The sequence below is a fragment of the Bubalus bubalis genome, chromosome 1, assembly GCF_019923935.1.
Source record: "Bubalus bubalis isolate 160015118507 breed Murrah chromosome 1, NDDB_SH_1, whole genome shotgun sequence".
Taxonomy (NCBI): Eukaryota; Metazoa; Chordata; class Mammalia; order Artiodactyla; family Bovidae; genus Bubalus; species Bubalus bubalis.
Window position 1 is genome coordinate 104,841,269 of NC_059157.1, and position 22,622 is coordinate 104,863,890.

A 22,622-nucleotide genomic window follows, 5' to 3' on the forward strand; every position below is an offset into this window, starting at 1 on the left:
GAAAATAAAAAAAACAACTGGCTCACATACTGAATTATTGGAAAAGTATGGACTCATACAAAGCCATGGCTTCTCCTACCATGAAGATAATTTGGTAAGAGATAGTGCTGTTGGTGAAAAAGAAAGCTGAAGTTCTGTCCCTAACATCAGTTGATTAAAACATGAGAATTCTAATATAGCTATAAGCATTCAATTATAAGCATGTTTACTTAAAATTTGGTCTTTGTAGTTTATTATAACCATTACTGCTTGAGAATCAAGGATAATACCAGCACTTGGATTTTATATGTATGAATGGCCTCAATAACAAAGTGAAGACTATTAATTAAACTAATAAATTATTATATTTCATAAAACCCTAACGATTCTGTGAATAGACTACTCAGTTCAATTGTGCTGTCTAAACCCTATAGCTGCAATCCATTTTCACTGATAAGTCTTAAAAGTTTTCAAATGTACATTTCCTTTTTAAATGGTAGTAAAATATATAAAACATAAAATTTACCAGTTTAACTATTTTTAGGTATACATTTTAGTATAGCATTAGGTACATCAATATTACTGAAAACTATCGCCATCATCCATCTGGGAAACTTCTTAATCTTTGGAGCGCATTAAACAGTGACTCCCCAGTCGTCCCTCCTCTCAGCCCCTGGTAACCTCTTTCTACTTTCTGTCTCTGTGAATTTGACTCTTCTAGTATCTCATACACATGGAATCATACAATATTTGTTATTTTGTGTCTGGCTTATTTCACTTAGCATACTGTCCTTAAGGTTCATCCACGTAGCATGTGTCAGAACGTCATTCATTTTTAAGGTTAATATTTTATTGTATGTTTACACACATTTCATTTATCCATTCATCTAGTGGTGGTCATTTGGGATGCTCCCACCTTTTGACTATCAATTTTGCACCCCTTTGACATTATTGTCAGATACAATTTATTTCCCCACAAATCAGACTAAAGGCATATTCTGGTACCCTTGAGTGATGTAGGGCATTTCATATTCTACAGTCGGGTTTAAAGAGGACTTTTAGAATTTCATTAACAATACTTAATTTTACATTAAATTATGATACAAGCAGTTCTATGTATATCAAATTTTCATTCAGGTTTGGTCATTAGCGTAATGTGTGTGTGTGTGTGTTACATACATCTCTATGTGATGATATATAGATGCAGCTGTATTCTGCATAATGTTAAAACTCTACTATTGCCTGGTTAGGAAAGTAGTCATCCAGAAGATATGGCTTTCCAGTGTGAAGAAGCATGCTAAATATTAATTGAATTGAAAATTTTGAGGTGAAATAAGAGTTTGATACCTGTAAGGGTCTAGCATTGTACTAATAGCTAAACTCCACCCTGACCAATTAAAACAGAATATCTGTTTTAAGGGTAAGGCCAATGCATTTTTTATTTTATTTTTTTAGCTTCATAGGTAATGTGCCGCCAGGATTAGGAATCTGTGAGCTGGAGAAAGAGATCCTGAGTCAAGGGGAGTGAAAAATGAAAGAAACAATAAAAGGCAGTTCAGGTCTAAAGCACACAAAAGTGAGGACAGAGAAATTTAGAATTGTAAATGACAGAGGAACTATTCAAACTGGGAGAAATTAAGTAGCCTTTTATTGATAGTTAAAAGCAGAAGAGGTGTCAATTATAAGGATAATTAACATATCTACATTTTAAAGAGCCGCAGAACCTAAACTAGAACATAAGCCTTGAAAATGGTCTAAGGACTTCAAAAGGTGAGAAAAAGATAATATGTAAATATTTAGAAGACCAGGAGTTACAGAGTGTGGGAAATATCAAGTCCCTTTATTATACAGTCTTTTGCTTCATTTGAATGTGTGTACCAACTGAGCTTTGTAAGTGGAACATGAAGTAATCTATCATTTAAGTAAACATATATATGTATATGTATAGGGCTTCCCTGGTAGCTCAGCTGGTAAAGAATCCACCTGCAATGCAGGAGACCCTGGTTCAATTCCTGGGTCAGGAAGAGTCCCTGGAGAAGGGATAGGCACCCATTCCGGTATTCCTGGGCTTCCCTGGTGACTCAGATGGTAAAGAATCCACCTGCAATGTGGGAGACCTGTGTTCAATCCCTGGGTTGGGAAGATCCCTGGAGGAGGGCATGGCAATGCACTCCAGTATTCTTGCCTGGAGAATCTCCATGGACAGAGGAGCCTGGTTGGCTACAGTCCACAGGGTCACAGTCGGACATGACTGAGTGACTAAGCACAACACAGCACATGTGTTTGTGTATATTTGAATATATCCATTGACCTGCCTTGCTTCTTTTGACTATTCTTACCTTAAGGGACAAGTGTTCTGTTTGAGTTATAGTAATCCATCACCAATAATTAGATAATGAACCATCTACCTCACAATCCCATTCTCTCAATCACTCCACTAAAGCTGAAGGGCTGTCTGAGTATTAAAAATGACCAGAACATTACACTATAATAGCATTTCTAAAGAAAACAAATTCTCAGCAAGAATATCATGTCACTCAAATTTGAGATGAAATCTCTTCATTATAAGCAATGCAACCATTAAAATTACTTCATAGATTAAACAAACAAACTAAAAAAGAAGGATATTCCAAGAGCATGTTTGCTTTTCTTTTCTATTTCTTTCTTGCCATTTTGGAAAATGAAAACAAAGGGAGAGAAATGGACAATAACTTTCCAGAAATAAACACAATATTTTAGGCAAGTTTTGTGTCTTGTTTTCATCTCTTGATACTATATAATCATTTTCTCATGTCATTAAAATCTCTTCATAAACATTATTTGTTTTTTTAACCATACCTATATTATGTGTCACCTTTCTAGCTAGAGTGACTGTTCTTCCCATACTATTGGGATTCAGGTAGTAGTCACATAAGATAAACAAGAATTCATATTTTTCCTGTGTAAATTCCTTAAACTGAAGACATAGAGCAAACTTACAACTTTGGATAAGCTTGCCATGGTCTGCTGCCTATTGATGTCTTCAGTTCCCCGGAGGGAAGGAATACAAAGTAATTTAGTATATTCTAAACAGAGCTTCCAACAACTGTAAATGTTTCACTCTGAGTCAGCACTCTTTAAATGGAAGGAGAGGACAGCTGACTGGCTGTAAGTGACAGAAAGACCCAGCCCACTCAGGGTAGGACTCCTAAGGGAGCAGGGAAGATTTCTGCAGATGTAGAGAAAGCTTGGGGTATCAAAATACACTTAACTTTTTTATTCAACACATTAACCACCTTCTTCCACTCTGGTACTCTCTCTCCTTTTTTATTTGGGAGGAGGATGCTCTCCCTTTCTATCCCTTCACTGTCCTAGTTCTCTCATCTCTCCTTTCCTCTCCCTCCTTTTTCTTAAAAGAACTGACTATAACATGAAGTAAAGTACATCTGGGTTTAGCTGTGGTTATTATAATACAACTTTCCTGTGTTTTTAATTTAGCTTATGGTAACTAGTTTTTTTTATCCATAATAGGTGAATCTTTGTCAGGATTACTCTGTGCTGTGATCCAGAATGTACTGGTTCTGGGAAATACAGTACCTTAGACTGTGCAATTCTCTCTTGCTGATTCCAGTTCAGATATTCAGCCCAACTCATTGGCCCCAGTTTATTCAAGTACATTCTGAAGGGGACTTCTGATGTTTCTTTTTAAGCTAAGGCCTTGGGTCTGCTCCTTCAATGACTTAAACTTCTATGAATTTTGTGCTGGGAATACAGTCTTGGAAACTTATCTTGCAGAAGGTTTTATTTGTTTATTTTTCCTCAGTGAGTGAGAGATGTAGAAGTCAGAAATTCTAGTGAGATTTACAACAGAAAGAGAAGAATTAAACAGATCCAGCAAGGAATTTGGAAATGAGCAGAAAAATTAATTGACCTGGGCCGAGGAGGGTTCGTGAGAACTCTTGAAGAGGAGAGAGATGAAAATGTAGGAGAAACATTGTGGGTGTCTACAATGGAGACATGTACTATGCATGAGAGAGATGACAAATAAAAGAGAATTCTTAAGAGGTTTTTTTGTTTTGTTTTGTTTTGTTTTGCATTTCAGGTTATATATCCAGAGAAACTAAAGAACTGAGTTACTTTTAATAACTTTTGCTTGCTCAACAATTATTTCTTTGTATGTGGCCCTAGGTATGAACCTGCATTATGAAAAGCCACACACACACACACACATTGTGCTTGCTAACAAGAACTAATCCCATCATTCTTTTCCATGTTCATACCAACACACAAATAAATTTACTCAAAAATATTCATTATTCTGAAAACTTGCTCTTTTGCTTAATAAATTATGATCATACTTTCAGGTTCAGAGCAATAGATAAAATTCATTCTTTTCCTTCTACAACTCAACAGTGCTATCAGCCATTCCAGGCAGGGCCACTCAAGATGGATGGGTCACAGTAAAGAGTTCTGACAAAATGCGGTCCACTGGAGGAGAAAATGGCAACCCACTCCAGTATTCTTGTCTAGATAACCCCATGGACAGTATGAAAAGGCAAAAAGATATGACACCAGGAGATGAGCCTCCCAGGTAGGAAGGGGTACAATATGCTACCGGGCAAGAGTGGAGGGCAATTTCTAAAAGCTCCAGAATAAATGAGGTGGCTGTGCCAAAGCAGAAATGATGGTCAGTTGTGGATGTGTCTGGTGGTGAAAGTAAAGTCCAATGCTACAAAGAATAATATTGCCTAGGTACATGGAATGTTAGGTCCATGAACCCAGGTAAGCTTGACATGGTCAAGAAGGAGATGGCAAGAGTGAACATTGACATCTTAGGAATTAGCACATTGAGATGTATGGGACCAGATGAATTAGATTCAGATGATCATTATATCTACTACTGTGGGTAAAAATCCCTTAGAAGAAATGGAGTAGTACTCATAGTCAACAAAAGGAAGTCCAAAATGCAGCACTTGGGTGCAATCTCAAAAAAGACAGAGTGATCTCTTACTCATTTCCAAGGCAAACCATTCAAAATCAGAGTAGTCCAAGTCACCCCAAGCAATGATGCCAAAGAAGCTGAAGTTGACCAGTTCTAAGAAGACCTATGACACTTTCTAGAACTAACACACAAAAAAGATGCCCTTTTTTTGATAGGGGATCAGAATGCAAAAGTAGGAAGTCATGAGATACCCATATTAATAGGCAAGTTTGGCCTCAGAATACAAAATAAAGCAGGACAAAGGCTAACAGAATTTTGCCAAGAGAACACACTGGTCATAGCAAACACCCTCTTCCAACAAGACAAGAGACGACTCTACACATGGACATCATCAGATGGTCATACCAACATCAGATTGATTATGTTCCTTTCAGCCAAAGATGAAGAAACTCTGTAAAGTCAGCAAAAACAAGATCTGGTGCTGACTGTGACTCAGATCATGAGCTTCTTACTGAAAAATTCAGACTTAAGTTAAAGAAGGGAAAACCATGAGGCCATTCAGACATGACCTAAATCACATCCCTTATGATTGTACAGTGGAAGTGACAAATAGATTCAAGGGATTAGATCCGAAAGACAGACTGCCTGAAGAACTATGAATGAAGGTGTGCAACATTGTACAGGAGGCAGGGACCAAAACCAGCTCAAAGCAAATGAAATTCAAGAAGGCAAAGTGGTTGTCAGAGGAAGCTTTACAAATAGCTGAGGAAACAAGAGAAGTGAAAGACAAGGGATCAAAGGAAAGATATATCCAAATGAATGCAGAGTTCCAGATAATAGCATGGAAAAATAAGAAGGCCTTCTTAGATGAACAATAGAATGAGAAATAGAAGAGAACAATAGAATGAGTAAGACTAGAGATCTCTTCAAGAAAACTGGAGATATCAAGGGAAAGTTTCATGCAAGGATGAGCATGATAAAGGACAGAAATGGTAAGGACCTAAAAGAAGCAGAAGAGTTTAAGAAGAGGTGGCAAGAATACATAGAAGAACTACACAAAAAAGGTCTCAATAACCCAGATAACAGTGATGGTGTGGTCACTCACCTAGAGCTGGACATCCTGGAGTATGAAATCAAGTGGACCTGAGGAAGTGTTACTACGAACACAGCTAGTGGAGGTGACAGAATTCTAGCTGAGCTACTTCAAATCCTAAAAGATGATGCTATTAAAATGGTGCACTGACTATGTCAGCAAATTTGGAAAACTCAGCAGTGGCCACATGACTGGAAAACATTATGCTCAAAATCCTTCAAGCTAGGTTTTAGCAGTACATAAGCCAAGAACTTTCAGATGTAGAGGCAGGGTTTTGAAGAGGCAGAGGAACCAGAAATCAAATTGCCAACATTTATTGAATCATAGAGAAAGTAAGGGAGTTCCAGTAAAACATCAACTTCAGCTTCATTGACTATGCTAAAGCCTTTGACTGTGTGGATCACAACAAACTGTGGAAAATTCTTAAAGAGGTGGGAATACCAGACCACCTTACCTGTCTCCTGAGAAACCTGTATAGGGATCAAGAAACAATAACTAGAACTGGACAAAGAACAAATGACTGGTTCAAAATTGGGAAAGGAGTTCGACAAAGCTGTATATTGTCACTCTATTTATTTAACTTATATGCACAGTACAGCATGTGAGCTGCCGGGCTGGATGAATCACAGGCTAGAATCAAGATTGCCAGGAGAAATATCAACAACCTCGGATATGCAGATGATACTAATATAATAGCAGAAAGTGAAGATGAACTAAAGAGCCTGTAGATGAGGGTGAAAACGCCAGCTTAAAACTCAACATTCAAAAAACTAAGATCATGGCATCTGGTCCCATCACTTCATGGCAAATAGATGGACAAAGAGTAGAAATAGTGACAGATTTTATTTTCTTGGGCTCTTCAAAATCACTGGCGACAGTGACTGCAGCCATGAAATTAAAAGACACTTGTCCTTGGAAGAAAAGCTATGACAAACCTAGATAGAGTATTTAAAAATATACTACTTTGTCAACAAAGGTCTGTATATTCAAAGGTATGGTTTTTCCGATAGTCATGTAAGGATGTGCGAGTTGAACCATAAAGAAGCCTGAGTGCTGAAGAATTGATGCTTTAAATTGTGGTGCTGGAGAAGACTTTTGAGAGTCCCTTGGTTAGTACAGAGATCAAACCAGTCAATCCTAAATTAAATCAACCCTGAATATTCGTTAGAAGGACTGATGCTGAAGCTGAGGCTCTAATACTTTGGCCATCTGATGTGAAGAGCAAGTTTATTGGAAAAGGCCCTAATGCCAGGAAAGACTGAAGGCAGAAGGAGAGGGAGTGACAGAAGATGAGATGGTTGGATATCATCACTGACTCAATGGACATGAATTCAAGCAGACTCTGGGAGATAGTAGAGGACAGAGGACCTGGTGTGCTACAGTCCATGAGGTTGCAAAGAGTCAGACATGATACAGCGACTGAACAATAACAACATACAATCTTAAATATCATCATATATCACATGGTATACATGTAGTCAAATTAATGAATTCTGTATTCTTTTTTTAAAGCAAATTTTACTAAAACCTTACTAAATTTTTACGCAGGATACTCAACAAACACTTACTGAATACCTATCTGCTGCCAGTTTAATGATTGTGAACATTAATAAATTACCCATGGTACTTTCCCTCAAAAAATAAAATCAGTCTAATGTGAGAAATATAGCAGTTTAAAAGTATTTCTTAATTTGAAGAGAATCTGCTCAGAGAATTTATAATAAAGAATGCTTTAAAATAAATCTTTAAAAGAAGCAATTTATCACTAGTAATTCATTCTTAGTCATTGTTTCCAATGTGTGAATAGTACTTAGCAACAACAGAGTACTTCTCTACTTGGCAACTCAAGAAACAAACTAATTTCTAACCACTAAGAGCTCAGATAAAGCACCTTACTCCTGAGACCTCAGAGTGATTTATAATTCTACTAATACTTTTACTGTGATAGTAATACATGATATTTATAAGCTATCTTTATTCTGTGGAACTCTAAATACTTAATATATATCATTTGACTTCTTTGCATAATATCTGTAAGATAGAGAAAAGTGTCCCCTACAGATAAGGAAAATGATGTTAAGACAGAACTGTTTGACAATGCCTGAATCAAGTCTCCAGATAGTCAGCCCCACGCTCCTTCCTCTCAATTATACTGGCTGCCTTCTTAGTGGGAACTGCAGAGATTATGTGGATGGTATTATGTCATCAATCAGAGTCTTGTATAGCATGATAGAGTCAGTTTTTATTTTACAAAAAGAGAGCTTTTCATGTAAACTGTTTCCTCTGTCTACTAAAAGGACCTGTAAATAAAATTCTGCTGACAAGTTTTCTCGGTGAGATGAATCTGAGCAACCAATCTAGTTGGTCCCTCCCACTTTCCAGTTCTATAAGAAGAAAAGACAAATGTAGCATTGAATGTGTAACCCAAGCTCACAGCTATTCCTGGAAGCCCTAATTCATAGAAGAAAAGAGAACACAGTAACAACAATGGCAATGATAACAATGTTAGACATACATTGGTTATTGATTATTTGATAAAGTTCTACAGCATTCAAATAAACAAAGAATAGTTCAGTAAAATTGTAGTGAAGATTATGCAAATTTCATATGGTTAAGTTGGTATAATTGCAAATATGTAAACAACTTCATCAAAAATCTAGATCTAATACTCAATAACTATTATTTTCCTATATCTCTGAAGACATTTTATCATAAGACATTTATAACCCTGAGAATCCGATACTAACCAGAACAATGACTTCATTTGGTATTCCATTTCTCATGACCTCCTGAAAGAATGTCAGTTCAGCATGGCCTCCTTCCTTTTCCAGTTGATTCAAAGAATGGTGTTTTCAAATTGCCATTTGGGATACATGAAGCGGTGCATTTGGAGTCAATGTGCTGCAACCTGAAGTGTAACACTCTTTATTGTTCTTGAGAAACGTGTGCCTAATTCCCTGGAAATTTACTGTTTCAAAGAGTCACAAGTCTCCTGATTGCTTCTCATCAGTCTTGAAGAGATTAGATAAGCTTCCTCCTTCTTACAAAAGCATTTTCTTCATTCAAAATTCCTTTGAGAGCAAAACACTGAACCAGAATTGGATTTTTAGCAAAATATTACAATATTGTAGGAAACATATTTTTTCTCCTGAGGAGACCCAGCAGTTCAAAACATATACTTATGTACTTTCTCATTTAAGGCCACTGGCCACATATTGAAAAGAGCAAGGATGAGTAAAAAAACAAAGTCCTTTCTGTGAAGCAGGAAGGATGTTTTTCACTGAGTTATTTTAGAAGACTTGAATGGACTGCTAAGGGCTTTCACATAAAAAGATATGAAAGTCAAACTCAAGAAACAGAGGGGTAAAAAACAACTACAGATCTATAACAGGCACTGCTTTTAATTATCATAAACTTGTTATGCACACGGGTGCTATTCTATAGTGACAGGTTTAGAATAATTGTTCAAGTGTATCAACAATAGAAATGACCTCCTTAGAAATTGAGTTATATATACTTGGTGTTGCAAAAGCTGACACAGAAGGAATCAGGATCATGTTTGCAGTAGGATGTGACATCAACAAATGTTTCAACATCTCCCTCTTTCTCTTCATCCATATTCTCTTTTCCCCTCTCTCTCCCTTACTCTTTCCCTTCCTCTCTCTCTCTCTCCTACTTTCAACAAGTAATTCACTTCTAAGGTAGTCCTCAGTGGTCATTACAAAATAATAGTAACAATTGATAACTATGTTTGGGTTTTCTTCTACTTTGCTTTTTTTTTTTTTTTTTTTTAGTAGCAGTAAGATGTGCACTTTCATTGACCTAGATCTCTGATCAGGCTTATAAAGCTTCAATTAAGCTAGGCTTCAGAAGGAAAATGTACACCTCACTTTTTTCTCATTAGTCTAATTAACACAATATTTTATTTCTTTCTCTTTACAAAGAGGTTGCCAAGGACAATCAAAGTTAGTAGTGCCATTGTCTGTGATATGACTGGGATCTTGGACTCAGAGACACTGTGAGTCAAGATGATGTAGATATGAAAGACTAATGTCATGGATTTGACCAATCTTCCCAGCCCTGATAGCTCAGTTGGTAAAGAATCCACCTGCAATGCAGGAGACCCTGGTTTGATCCCTGGGTTGGGAAGATCCTCTGGAGAAGGGAAAGGCTACCCACTCCAGTATTCTGGTCTGGAGTATTCCATGGACTATATAGTCCATGGGCTCACAAAGAGTCAGACATGACTGAGTATCTTTCACTTTCTCTTTTCTTTCCCAGCTCTTCATTTCTCAAAGATGGAAACATGTATAGGGGCTCTGTATTTATTTCCAGGCAAGATAACATAACTTAATTATAAAAGCATCATCTCAACATATTCTTTTTTCTTGGGAAATCTATGAGACCATGTATTAAATTCTATTTTGCCATATAAGGAGTTGAGGATGTGGACCATAGAAGACTAGCATCCAGGAGAAGAGCAGACTTGGCATGTGGGTATAATAATGGAAAAATACTTGGGTCAGACAAATCTATGTTTGAATCCTGGCTTGGGCTTTTATAATAACATGGGGAATTGAAGATGGAACTATTTAATCTCACTGACCCTCAGTTTCCTAAAAATATAAACTAAAGGTTATAGCCTCTATTTTGAGACGTTTTAAGAATTAAATGTAAAGACCTTTATGCAGAGAGGGTACCTTACCTAAAGAAAAAGGTAAAGGTCTTTTCTTTACCTTCCTAACTTTTTTCAAAGAACTTCCTAACATTTTTTAGACATTTGGACTATTAGAGAACTAGTGACCTCTGTGACCACATGACCTAAAGTGGTAACAAAATTCACCAGATAAAAACACCCAGCAGGGGACAGCACAGGGTTTGAATCAGGTCTGGCATCAATACAAAACTCATTTACTGTCTTTGCAATCTTGGATATTACTTAATCTTTCTGGATCTCAGTATTCTCATTATAAAATGGAAATTATTCCGAGTTTGCTGAGTCGTTGCTGAGCGTGGTAGTGAGGATTAAAGACAACTTTTATAAAGCATCTGGTACATTAAGTAAACAGATTGTGAGTAATACTTATTGTTCAGATTTTTATTAATTAAAACTTGTCTGTAGACTCATCTCCTATACTTAATATTCCTTTTTCCACCCAAGACCTTGAAAGGGTTACAATAGGGGCTTTGATCACAGATTAGCTGGTTTGGCTGTGTTAATCTAGTTCTTAAGAATTAGAGTTCCAGCCTGCCATTAAATGTTTAACTGTACAACTTGAACAGGAATTCTAGGCCTAAATTATGTTCATCTCCAAAATGAGGAGACTGGAATAAATAATTCCTATAATTCTCTGTAGACATAATATTTTAAGATTCTGTGTCTTTTGACTGAGTTACAGTGGATAAGTACTCATATCTTTAGAGCTTAACCTAGTTCTCTATGGTTTAATTTTCACATTCTCTCTACTCTATTTCTTCTTTAATTGCAAAAGGGGATAATTTCCATCACTTTGCAAACAAACCAATATCTCTCTTCTGATTTAGTGGCATTCCAGAATATTAATGCATCATACTTTAAGACAGTCTGGCTTGTTTCTAATCCAGAAATTCAGTCATAATATAGGTAGTATTAATGAGGAAAATGAGGATTTATTTTCAAGGTTTTTTATGCCTCCAGGCCCCTGGACATTGCACATGATAAAATACACTCAAATTAAAAATAAGATTAAGGTTTAACAGTTAAAAATACATTCTAAGAGTAAAACACTTTTTTCGGTACTCATTTCTACATTACAGAATGGGCACTTAAAAATAAACAAAAATAACAGATTCATTAACCAGCAACAGAATTTTAATAATCATTAACTAGAAAGGAAATAAAATTAACTTGACCTTATCTTAGAAGGTTGTCAGAGACTATTTTGGTTATGTAGATGGGGAACATGTTGTGAACTAGTAGACCTCTGTTTCAAAAGTCCAAAACCCTCCTCAAATTCAGAAGTAAACTTTCAGTAAGGCTTCAGAACAAATATATAGATCTATTGTTTACAAGGTACCTTTGAATTGTCTTCATCTTGCTCTCTTCTTAAGCTATTCTTCAATTAATATTTATTTATCCATCTACTCACTTTTTTTGCATGTCTACTATGTGCTTTTCCAGTGTATTCAGAATAAAATCCAAATTCCCCACCCTGGCTACTTCTCTGACCTCACCTCCAGTTATGCTCCTCCTTTCCTCCTTCTGCTTTAGCTACTCTGGAATCTGTTTACTTCCTTGAATTCACAGTTTGCCCTTGCCTCAGGGCTTTGTCCGTGCTGTTTCTGTCTGGAACTTTTTCCCCTCTCAAGCTTCCATCCCCACCCCAAATTCTTCACCTGGCTGATTCTGTCTTTCAAAGTCTCAACTTAAACGACACTTTGTCTAAGAATTATTTCCTGAGCACCCAATGGAAAGTATAATAGATTTTCTCCACCCATTCTTGTCTTGCATATCTATTAGCTCTTCTCATGGACTACAATTTTTAATTTTATAATTATTTGTTTACTTATTTAATGTCTGATTTCCTTCAGTTCAGTTCAGTTCAGTTGCTTAGTCATGTCCGACTCTTTGTGACCCCATGATTTGCAGCACGACAGGCCTCTCTGTCCATCACCAACTCCCGGAGTTCACCCAGACTCACGTCCATTGAGTCAGTGATGCCATCCAGCCATCTCATCCTTAGAAGACTATAAATTTCATGTGATCCTAAGGGATCATTTCTATATTCCCACTATTTGGCATGGTTGAATATTGAATTAATGATTCTACTGTGGGAGATTCTACAGGGTTGAGAAAAATCAATTAATATGGACTCTAACCCTAAGAATTTGCTTTCTAGTTAAAAAAACAATAAGGCATGTTCATAAATATTGTTTAAAAATATAGAAAGTAACTCATGTCTCAAAAAAAGTGTAGGTGGGTGATGTATTAGATTTTTAGGCTTTGGTAACAAATTATTATTCTTTACGATCTGAGCCACCCAGAAGCCCAACTTGTTAGCTTAAAACATATACATTCTCTCACAGCTTTAAAGACTAGAAGTCCAAAATGAAACCGTTGGCAGGGCTACTACATGTGCTAAGTGAGTTTGGTAGGTAGGGGAGAGTGTAATATTTCTGGCTAGGTCAGGGAGAGAAGGTTTCATGGAACAAAGAGCATTTAAAAGTAGCCAGGAAGGATGTGTTAGATTTGCATATGGAAATACAGAATGATGAACATTTCAGATAACAGGAACAACACTAACAGATGTGGGTGAGGAAATCTGGCCTAAGAGTACAGTATATTAAATCATAAAATTAAGTAAACAATGGGGATAAAATTAGATTTTAGAGTGTTCAGAAATATTGGTTAGGAATTGTTTGGTAATTAATATAGAATATTAAAGTTTTGTCTGAAAAAAAAGTGACATGATCTTAGGGCTCCTGCTTCATGAACCCCAATGGGCAACAGTATTTAGGATGAACAGATCTCCCTTCCCTCTGCTTCTCCCAACTAAGAGATTAGTACAACAAGAGAAGATGAAAACTTGATGAGGACAGAGGTACCAAAAAAAGGAGAAATATTGGCCATTTATTGGATACATAGGGGGATAGGAGAGGCAAGAATGAGATATTTTGAGTCAAGACGACCTTGACAATTGGGGTTAAAAAATATCAGGATAGTCAAAGGAGGATGATTTTTTAACTAGGAAGATAAAGTTATGGCCAACCTAGACAGCATATTTAAAAGCAGAGACATTACTTTGTCAACAAAGGTCCATCTAGTCGAGGCTATGATTTTTCCAGTGGTCATGTATGGATGTGAGAGTTGGACTATAAAGAGAGCTGAGCACAGAAGAATTGATGCTTTTGAACTGTGGTGTTGGAGAAGACTCTTGAGAGTCCCTTGGACTGCAAGGAGATCCAACCAGTCCATTCTAAAGGAGATCAGTCCTGGGTGTTCATTGGAAGGACTGATGTTGAAGCTGAAATGTCAATACTTTGGCCACCTGATGCGAAGAGCTGACTCATTTGAAAAGACCCTGATGCTGGGAAAGATTGGAGGAGAAGGGGATGACAGAGGATGAGATGGTTGGATGGCATCACTGACACAATGGACATGGGTTTGGGTGGACTCCAGGTGTTAGTGATGGACAGGGAGGCCTGGAGTGCTTCAGTTCATGGGGTTGCAAAGAGTCAGACATGACTGAGTGACTGAACTGAACTGAACTGAATTACAATTTTGATATAGTGATTCTGAGAAAGTGGTGTAATATCCAGTTGAAGATTAAATAAGGAAATTAGAAATATAGGACTATAATTTGAGACTTAAGATACAAATGCGTGAGGTATCAACAGTGAAATATACAACCCTGAAAAAGTCTCAAATCATGGGAAAAGTATGCATGTGGTGTTTGACAGACATATTCACATCCTATCTCAACCATTTGCCTTTTGTATGACCTGGGACAAACTGCTTATTTCTTCTACTTTCTCATTTGTGAAAACAAGGGGGAAATAATATTATCCCTTAGTCAGGATTATACCAGTTGAGTATTTCATATCTGCTTTCATATTTTGATAGTGTGATTCCCAGTAAGTAATATATTTATTTTTCAATCCATTATCTTTAAAATTTGAAACACCCTATTTTTATACACCTTTTTCTTTGATTCTATTTCTTAAAAGCACCATGACTGTGATCCTCTAAACAGATTTCATGACCTATGAATGAATTGCAACCCATACTTCGGGAAACACTGGCCCCAACCAGCACTGTGTAGTCCATCTGAATCACCAGGGAAGCCCCATTCTATAATCAGATCACACCGTTACCATTCTTTCTTCAGTTCCTCTCTGCTTAGGCTGCTTATTAATATTATATTATTCCCTGATGGCCCAGAAGAAGTGATAACCATTTACTTCCTCTACTATATCTATAAAATATTTTATCTATAAGAAAGACATATCTGTTGTCCAACTAGATTATGAACTCCTTGATGATAGAAAATAGGCACTATTTATCTATATATTCTGGTAAAATTAATTGTTCATAAGAGGCATAGAATAAATTTTAATTCATTATTATGGAAAAAAGAGGGAAGAGGTCTGAGGAGAAACTTTGTTGGGTACCTACATCTAAGGCCTTGCTCTGGCATCCTCATTCTCTAATTGTCCCTTTTCTATATGCCAAAGCTTCCATGACATGTTTTAAGGCAGAACAATGTCTCCTGTTTGGGACACAAAGACTTAGGCCACCAATTTTTTGTCCACAGTGACTTGAGTTTCTTCATGGTGGGAGTTGGGAAATTCTGGAGAGGATAAATACGTTTGAGAAAGAAACTAAGATGTACCCAGGATTTAGCTCTGGGTAAAATAATAAAAAAGTCCCTACAATGGTCTCTTTGGATTGCTAAATGTCAGAATCCAATAAAGGAAACCTGAAATAAATTACTAGAGCAAGTAATTTATTTTAAATTATTAAAGTTTATTTCAATTTTTTTCAGACCCAAAAAACTTTTCTCTGATGGAAATGACCCTTGGCAACAATGACATTCTGACACCATGCATGATGCACCCTTTTGGGAAGTCTGAATTTCATGTCACAATGGCTCTGTTCAGATTACCGGTTTTATCTTGCCTGTAAGCCCAATTAGACTACTGAAGTTACTAATGGCCTTCTGTCTGCTTTGTAAATCATCATGCATGCATGCTGTTGCTTCAGTCGTGTCTGACTCTGTGCAAACCTATGGGCTGTAGCCCACCAACTCCTTTGTCCATGGGATTTCCAGGTAAGAATACTGGAGTGGGTTGCATGCTCTCCTCCAAGGGATCTTCCCAATCTAGGGATCGAACCCATGTCTCTTACGTCTCCTGCACTGGCAGATAGTTTCTTTACCACTAGCGCCACCTGGGAAGCCCCAGAAATCATCATAAAGAATATTAAGTCAATAAATTTAATTGCCTCTATATGACATAATTTTGCCTCTATGTGACTCAATATACAACCAGAGGCATAATATCATAATGTACCATAATGCTCTTTATATCAGAGAAGGCAATGGCACCCCACTCCAGTACTTTTGCCTGGAAAATCCCATGGACAGAGAAGCCTGGTAGGCTGCAGTCCATGGGGTCGCTAGAATCAGACATGACTGAGCGACTTCACTTTCACTTTTCACTTTCATGCATTGGAGAAGGAAATGGCAACCCACTCCAGTGTTCTTGCCTGGAGAATCCCAGGGATGGGGAAGCCTGGTGGGCTGCCGTCTATGGGGTCGCACAGAGTTGGACACGACTAAAGCGACTTAGCAGCAGCAGCAGCTCTTTATATATGAATTTTGGACTAGTTGGAAGAGGGCACCGCAGTTAAGTGGGTCTCATAAGATGAGCCTGAGACGGTTTGCTCCTCAGCAAACACAGCTCAGACTCTGAGTGTAGAAGAAAGATCAAACACTCAGAGTCTAAAACTGGGTCTACTCTCAGTCCTAGATGTCTGAGGGTGATTTGCATTGGTAGTCAGTATCATTTGGGTAACCTGCATGCCCTACCCTGGGACTCCATTTACTTATTTCAAAATAAGATGACTGGACTTTTTATTTCTTATATACTTTCTACCTGTAATTTTTGATGATACTTTGCCCTTAAATCCCTTTCACCTCAATCTTTTAATCTTAAAAAATATTAAATGTGTTTATAAAGTCATTTGATGTCCCTAAACATTATTCCACATGATAACAGTACAGTTCATGAAGCTTAAATTTTATCATTTTAGCTTTGCCTCAGAGGCCAAGTTTTATGAGAGCCTTCATTTGCATCACCAGAAGCTAATTTAATAAAAATAAAGGAACCCCTTTTAGAAATAAATTAAAATTGGTGTTGGGGGGCAGAAAACTTTATGTTAAAAAGAAAGCAAAACAAGCAAAAAAAAAAAGAAAGAAACCAGGAAGCTAAACTTAGAAAGGGTCAAATGGTTCTGAGTTCTAAGGAATGCTGTCATCTTATTTGTGCTGAGAAATTGGTTCTGGCTCTCAATGCACTGAAAGTAGAAGTTTCTAATGGCAACTTCCCAAATCTCTGGTCTCTTGACCCAGTATCTTTTGTACCATTTGCCCCATTTTCTTGAAGCACAATCTGCTACATAGACAAGCAGGTACACAGCACTATCCATCCTAGAGTCAGGTAGATTTATCTTTGGAGACGACTTCAGTATATGACATGTAAGACACAACTAGATGGAAAACTAGTGAAGCCCACTTCACAGACAAAAAGGATATGGTTTGAATGGGCACTTCTCATTCTGGTCAGGAGAAAGAAGTATAAAGTCAAAGAAGAGAAGGGCTAGGAGACTGATGTCTAATGTTATATGGTGAATAATAGATTTGTCTTTGACAAATTCCTTTATAATTATCTTCTTCACTGTCAAAAACTTCATTCAACACATCTCCACAATAAATAATTTTTGAATGAATAAATCCTAAAGTTCTGACTTAAATTTCCTAATTGTACTAATAACAATAGTTATTTCTTGATTACTATTACTATGCCAAGCACTGGGAATCACAAAAATGAATAAGAAATAGACCCTGATTTTAGAGAGCTTACCATCTATAGTTCCTGACTCTTATAGTTATGACAAAAATAACAATAATCATCATGTATTCATTCATATCAGCCAGGCACTATGCTCAGTGGACAGCATACATTAATATAAGCTGCCAAAGTTCCCTCCAGTTCACCAGATACCCTGACAGTGAGGTGATCTTGTTCTGTCCATGCATCATCTTTCCAAAAAAAATGGACCTAGCAAGAATTTAGACAATAGGCAGGGACGTTTAAGCAATGTCAGAAATGTCTACAGTAAACATATGAGAACTGTAGTTGATAATGAAAGAGTGAAGTAAACCAAAGTGAAAATGGAAGAAGTCATCTGAATCACCTTTAGTGTACTCTGTCTAAAGGCACCGTGACACTCTGAAAACCACAATGCAATACACCCCACATTCGGCATTCCAACATGAACAAGGGGATGAATGCTGTTTAAGTGTTTAAGACTCTCTAGCAAAAGACCACATAGCACATTAAATGGAAACTTAGGAGGACATCACAACCTGCTGGATTTCATTACCAAAATATATTTTTTTATCTAAAATTTTTAAAATTATAACATTGAATTTCCTTGTAGTATTTCATAACCTTTGAGTGAGGCATTAAAGTGTTTTTCCTTTCCCCCCACCAACTATAAGCTTCTGTTTTCTTACCCTGGGCGTCTGAATCTTTTATATGCTTGGGTTCTATTCACTGCCTGTTATTCAGACGTTGAAATCCCAAATGTTAATTGTTCTTCCAAGTACATTGACAAAACAGCAGCTAAATAAGGGTAGACCAGACTGTGGTAGACTCTGACATGCATTTATGGAACAATGGGGCTCTGAGAGACAGCCTTGTAGCTCACGGGAAGACATAAGATGTGCTATTTTGACTGCTTCATAGCAGAATGGGGAACACACGCACACAAGGGAATTATGCATTTTACTTAGTTTTGCCCAAAGTCCTCAAGGCAACAGAATCTTGTGATGTCATCATGAACTTTCTTTCTCTCCATTTACACTGACACAAAGGCTAAAAATTTCTAATGACATCACAAAGGAAAAACGGAGTCTACTTTGATTCCATTAGAAATCTGTTACTTTCAAAGAGACTTGTACCAAAATGTAAGGATCCTTCCTGACAGGGTGTGTGTCACTGTGCTGATGCACGGTGGGTGACACCCTCCCGAACGCAATTCAAACCAGCCAAGAGCAAGGATTTAGGTTGGATAAAAAAGACATACTGAATATTGAGCCCTACAAATTTTCTTTTTTTAAAGAAGGAAATCATTTAAACATGTATTTCTTCAGGGATATTCAAATTTCTTACTCATGTCTGGTTACTATGTGACCACTATTTTTGTCCCTTTTTGAGTGGGTCACAAAAATACAGAGGAAGGTAGAGGAAGCTTTCACTCACAGGAATGCAGCGCAGCTCAATCTTTTGTTTTTAAGGTGCAGTGATTTCAGTCTCTAAATGTAACTTCAGGCAGTCTGAAAAGAAACAGGTTAAAATCTCTTTCAGTTATAATTGGTATTTCAGATTTAATTAAAAATTAAACTTTCATAATGTTTCACCATCCAAAGCAATGCATTATCAGTCAAGCGTAGCTTTTTTTTTCTGTTAAGGAAAAAAAAAAAAAACCCCTCTTCCCAGAGTAGTTTTTTAATGAAAAGAAAAGGATCTAAAGAGGAGAAAAAGCAATTCTGAAAAACAAAATATGCCTCCATGTTAAGGACTTCATAATGATATGACTAGAAAGTCAGTGTTTCTAAATTTTACCTATATTCTGATTAAAAAAAACACAAAACTCCTAAACAATTTCAAAGCTTCAAGATTACATACAATATTATTTCAGAGAATAAAGAAGAAAATCTACAGTCTGAATACACATATTAAAGGGAAATTACAACTTCAAATAAAATTGGAAAATAACATTAGACCCACTGCTTTCAAATGACTGAGGGGCAAACGGTGAAGCAGAGGCAAAGAAACATATTTAGCAGTACAAATGCCCATTGCAAGGCATTAAGGGTTTAGTGCACTCCAGATGACATCATACTATAGAGCTTATTGTATGAAGCACTGCTGTTTTAAGCAACATGGGAAGACCATCAGGGTTTAAACTACCTCTCTTGGTTTAAATAACCATAAATGCATCTTTTAAAATATCTATTTTTAATTTTTGAATTAAGAGTCCAGGCATTAAGATAAAAGTATTTAATAACTATCTGGGCTTAAAATGTCATATTAATTTTTGTAGCCCTTTATTTTTTCATACAACATCACCTATAAATAAGATAATATTTAAAAAAACCAGACAGGATTAAGTCATCCTTATTTTTAGCTTCAAATAATTGATACAACAGGTTTAGAAAAATATAGATTTTTAGTATAAAAAGGAGATAACACAATTATCTTTTACTTTACATCATGCTGTCCATTTTTTATATATTTGTAGCACTAAATGTGGTATGTTTATGTCCATCTTCATATTAATGCAAGGTAATATTTTAACATCTCCACATATAAGAGCATAATCATAAATCGGCCTTGAAACTGCATCTATTTTTGAAAATGTATCTATTTCTTACTTGTGAGTTCTACTTTCGTTTTCCCTTGGATTATATAAAAGAATATTTTGTGTATTGTGTCTATTTGATGCACACAGTTTGTACGTTCAAACGGGTTCAAATTCACTAGATCTATCCATGAATGGATCCACACACACACACACAAAATCACTGACTAACTAAACTTTTCCCCTGCTTCTCACATGCCTGAATTAGACCAAAAATGCACCAGTGTAAAGACAGAAATTATGGAGGCGTCACCAGGGACAACTGACTATGAGGAGGGGAGTGCACATATTTCCTTATAAGGCAACAAAACATTCATAAAAGAAGCTGACAAAAATAACTCATGCTCAGAAATAATGTCGAATAACAATAATCCCTAATAAATGATTCAGAAATATAAGAGCTGCCCATCTCTATATAAATCTGAATCACCAACTGATACTGTTCTACTCACCAATCACATATGGTTAGTGAAACTGATTCACTGTCTAGTTTAGATGAGAAAAGGCGATAGAAACAAGACTGCATATTTATATATAAACTGTTTAACTGACAACTTGCAGTTCAATTTAGTGTCAGATTTCCTTTTCCTTAATTCACCAGATGTTGAGTGAATTGAACTCAGTTCAAAACAATAAAGCAGTTTCTATGAATAGAAAGTCTACTAAGTTATAGTCTCCTCTTTGCATGTCATTCCTTTCTCCTCTTTGACCTTTATTTTCCCTTTTCTGTCTCTGCCTGTTTATTCCTTACTTTCACTTTCCTCCTTATTTATTTTTTCCCTTTCTCTTTTTTCCCCCTTGGTGTGGGTAATGAAGCTCAAAAATAACATCTTGTATCCTGTTGAGGGAAACTTGGTCACAACTATCCTTCCAGATGACAAACTCATTCTTAAATGTCTGTTTTCCAATCCAAAGAAAACAGAGCAATTGAGAAAATAGAGATGCAACATCACTTACCACTACCACCACCACCACTTTTAATTCCCATGCTACATTCATCATAAGGAGGACTGAAGTTTATTTATATTATCCCCTAACCTTAAATAGGACCGCAAATAAGACTAATAACAGGACCATTTTGTGGCACTCAAGCAAACGGCTGGGCAAAACAGATGGATCTTACTTTGCGCCAGGACTCAAAAAATACAGTCGCCAACTCACTGTTGGCGACTACGTATCTTGGCCCAAAGATGGACCTGGAAGTGGGACCAGTTGTCTTTGATATGAATATGGTTCCTATTCATATCAGCCTCATGAGAAATCATTAACTCTGCTACTATGCAGTGGGGTTAAGTATTGGTTAGAAACTGTTTGGAAGACTGGTCATCAAGAAAGTGAAATATTCTGAAGGCATGCCAGATTAGATTAAGGAGCAGAGAAGTTAAGACTAGGATCTTATTTTTGGCACTATTGTCTACTTTTCAACTTCTGTTTTTGTTAAGTTCAGTACTGTACACTGAATCCACCTTTAAAATACTAGATTTCCGGAGTACGTGTCATCAATAAGAATAACTTGCTCTTGACATTTCAAGTTCCAAAATCTGTTAAAATTTTTTCAAGTTATCCAGAACAACCTTAGTTATTAAAATTGACCACCAATGTCAGACTTCTTTAATCAAGATAGAACTTTGCCAGGCTTTATAGAATACAGTCAACAGCCAGTGATGCACTGGTAAACAACTCAGTAATCAATGCAAATTACAAAGCCCGTAAGAATGCTTCTCTTGGCAGAGACCCTTTAGCAAAGAGAGTTGTACATATTCTGCACTAGTTAAAGATTCTGAATGTCTTTCCAGAGAAGTAGCAAATGCATTATATTACAGCAACCCATCCTAAGTCACAAGGCCAAAAAACAAATCCCCAGACAATAAAAAACTTAAGAGGGGTGAAGAACTATAGATCTTAGTATTGACTAGGAAAAAGGGCTGCTTCTGACTACACTCTACTTTTTAAAATCCTCACATAGGTAGAGGTTTTAGATATCACCAGGTCACAGAACTTCAAGGAAAGATCAACAAAGCACTCCAGCTTAGGAAGTCTATGCTCATCCAGGCAGTTCTCTTAATGCTCTCCCAATTCTTCAGCACCAATTATATCCTGCTCAGATTGTTTTTGCGAGTTCACTCACCTCTCTATGACCACACTCGCCTGTGGTCAGCATAGAGACCAAATGACGATATTTGATTATTTCTCTTAGTCTTTGTTTCCTTTTCACTTAAAATTTATTGTGAAAAAATTCAAACATATGCAAGAATAGAGAGTATAGTAAAATAGAACTCCCCTCTCCCCAAAAGAAAAGAACTCATACGTATTTATCACCCGAGGTCAATGTTTACTTCATCTATGCTCTAACTTTTTTTTCCACCAGATCATTTTAAAGACAATCCCAGATGTCATATTACTCCATCCATTAATATGTTAGTATGTATTATTAGAAAATA

General features: G+C 36.6%; 1 protein-coding gene across 22 annotated transcripts in view; it reads right to left on the reverse strand.

Moving 5' to 3' along the window:
* The window catches only part of ZBTB20 (zinc finger and BTB domain containing 20), an 869,399-nt gene that overhangs the window by 511,586 nt on the left and 335,191 nt on the right, over positions 1–22,622 (reverse strand). For all 22 annotated transcript variants that reach the window (XM_045166105.1, XM_045166753.1, XM_045161993.1 and 19 more), the window contains one exon: positions 19,020–19,093. The gene's annotated coding sequence lies outside the window, so the exon portion shown is untranslated. The remainder of the gene's footprint in view (positions 1–19,019; positions 19,094–22,622) is intronic.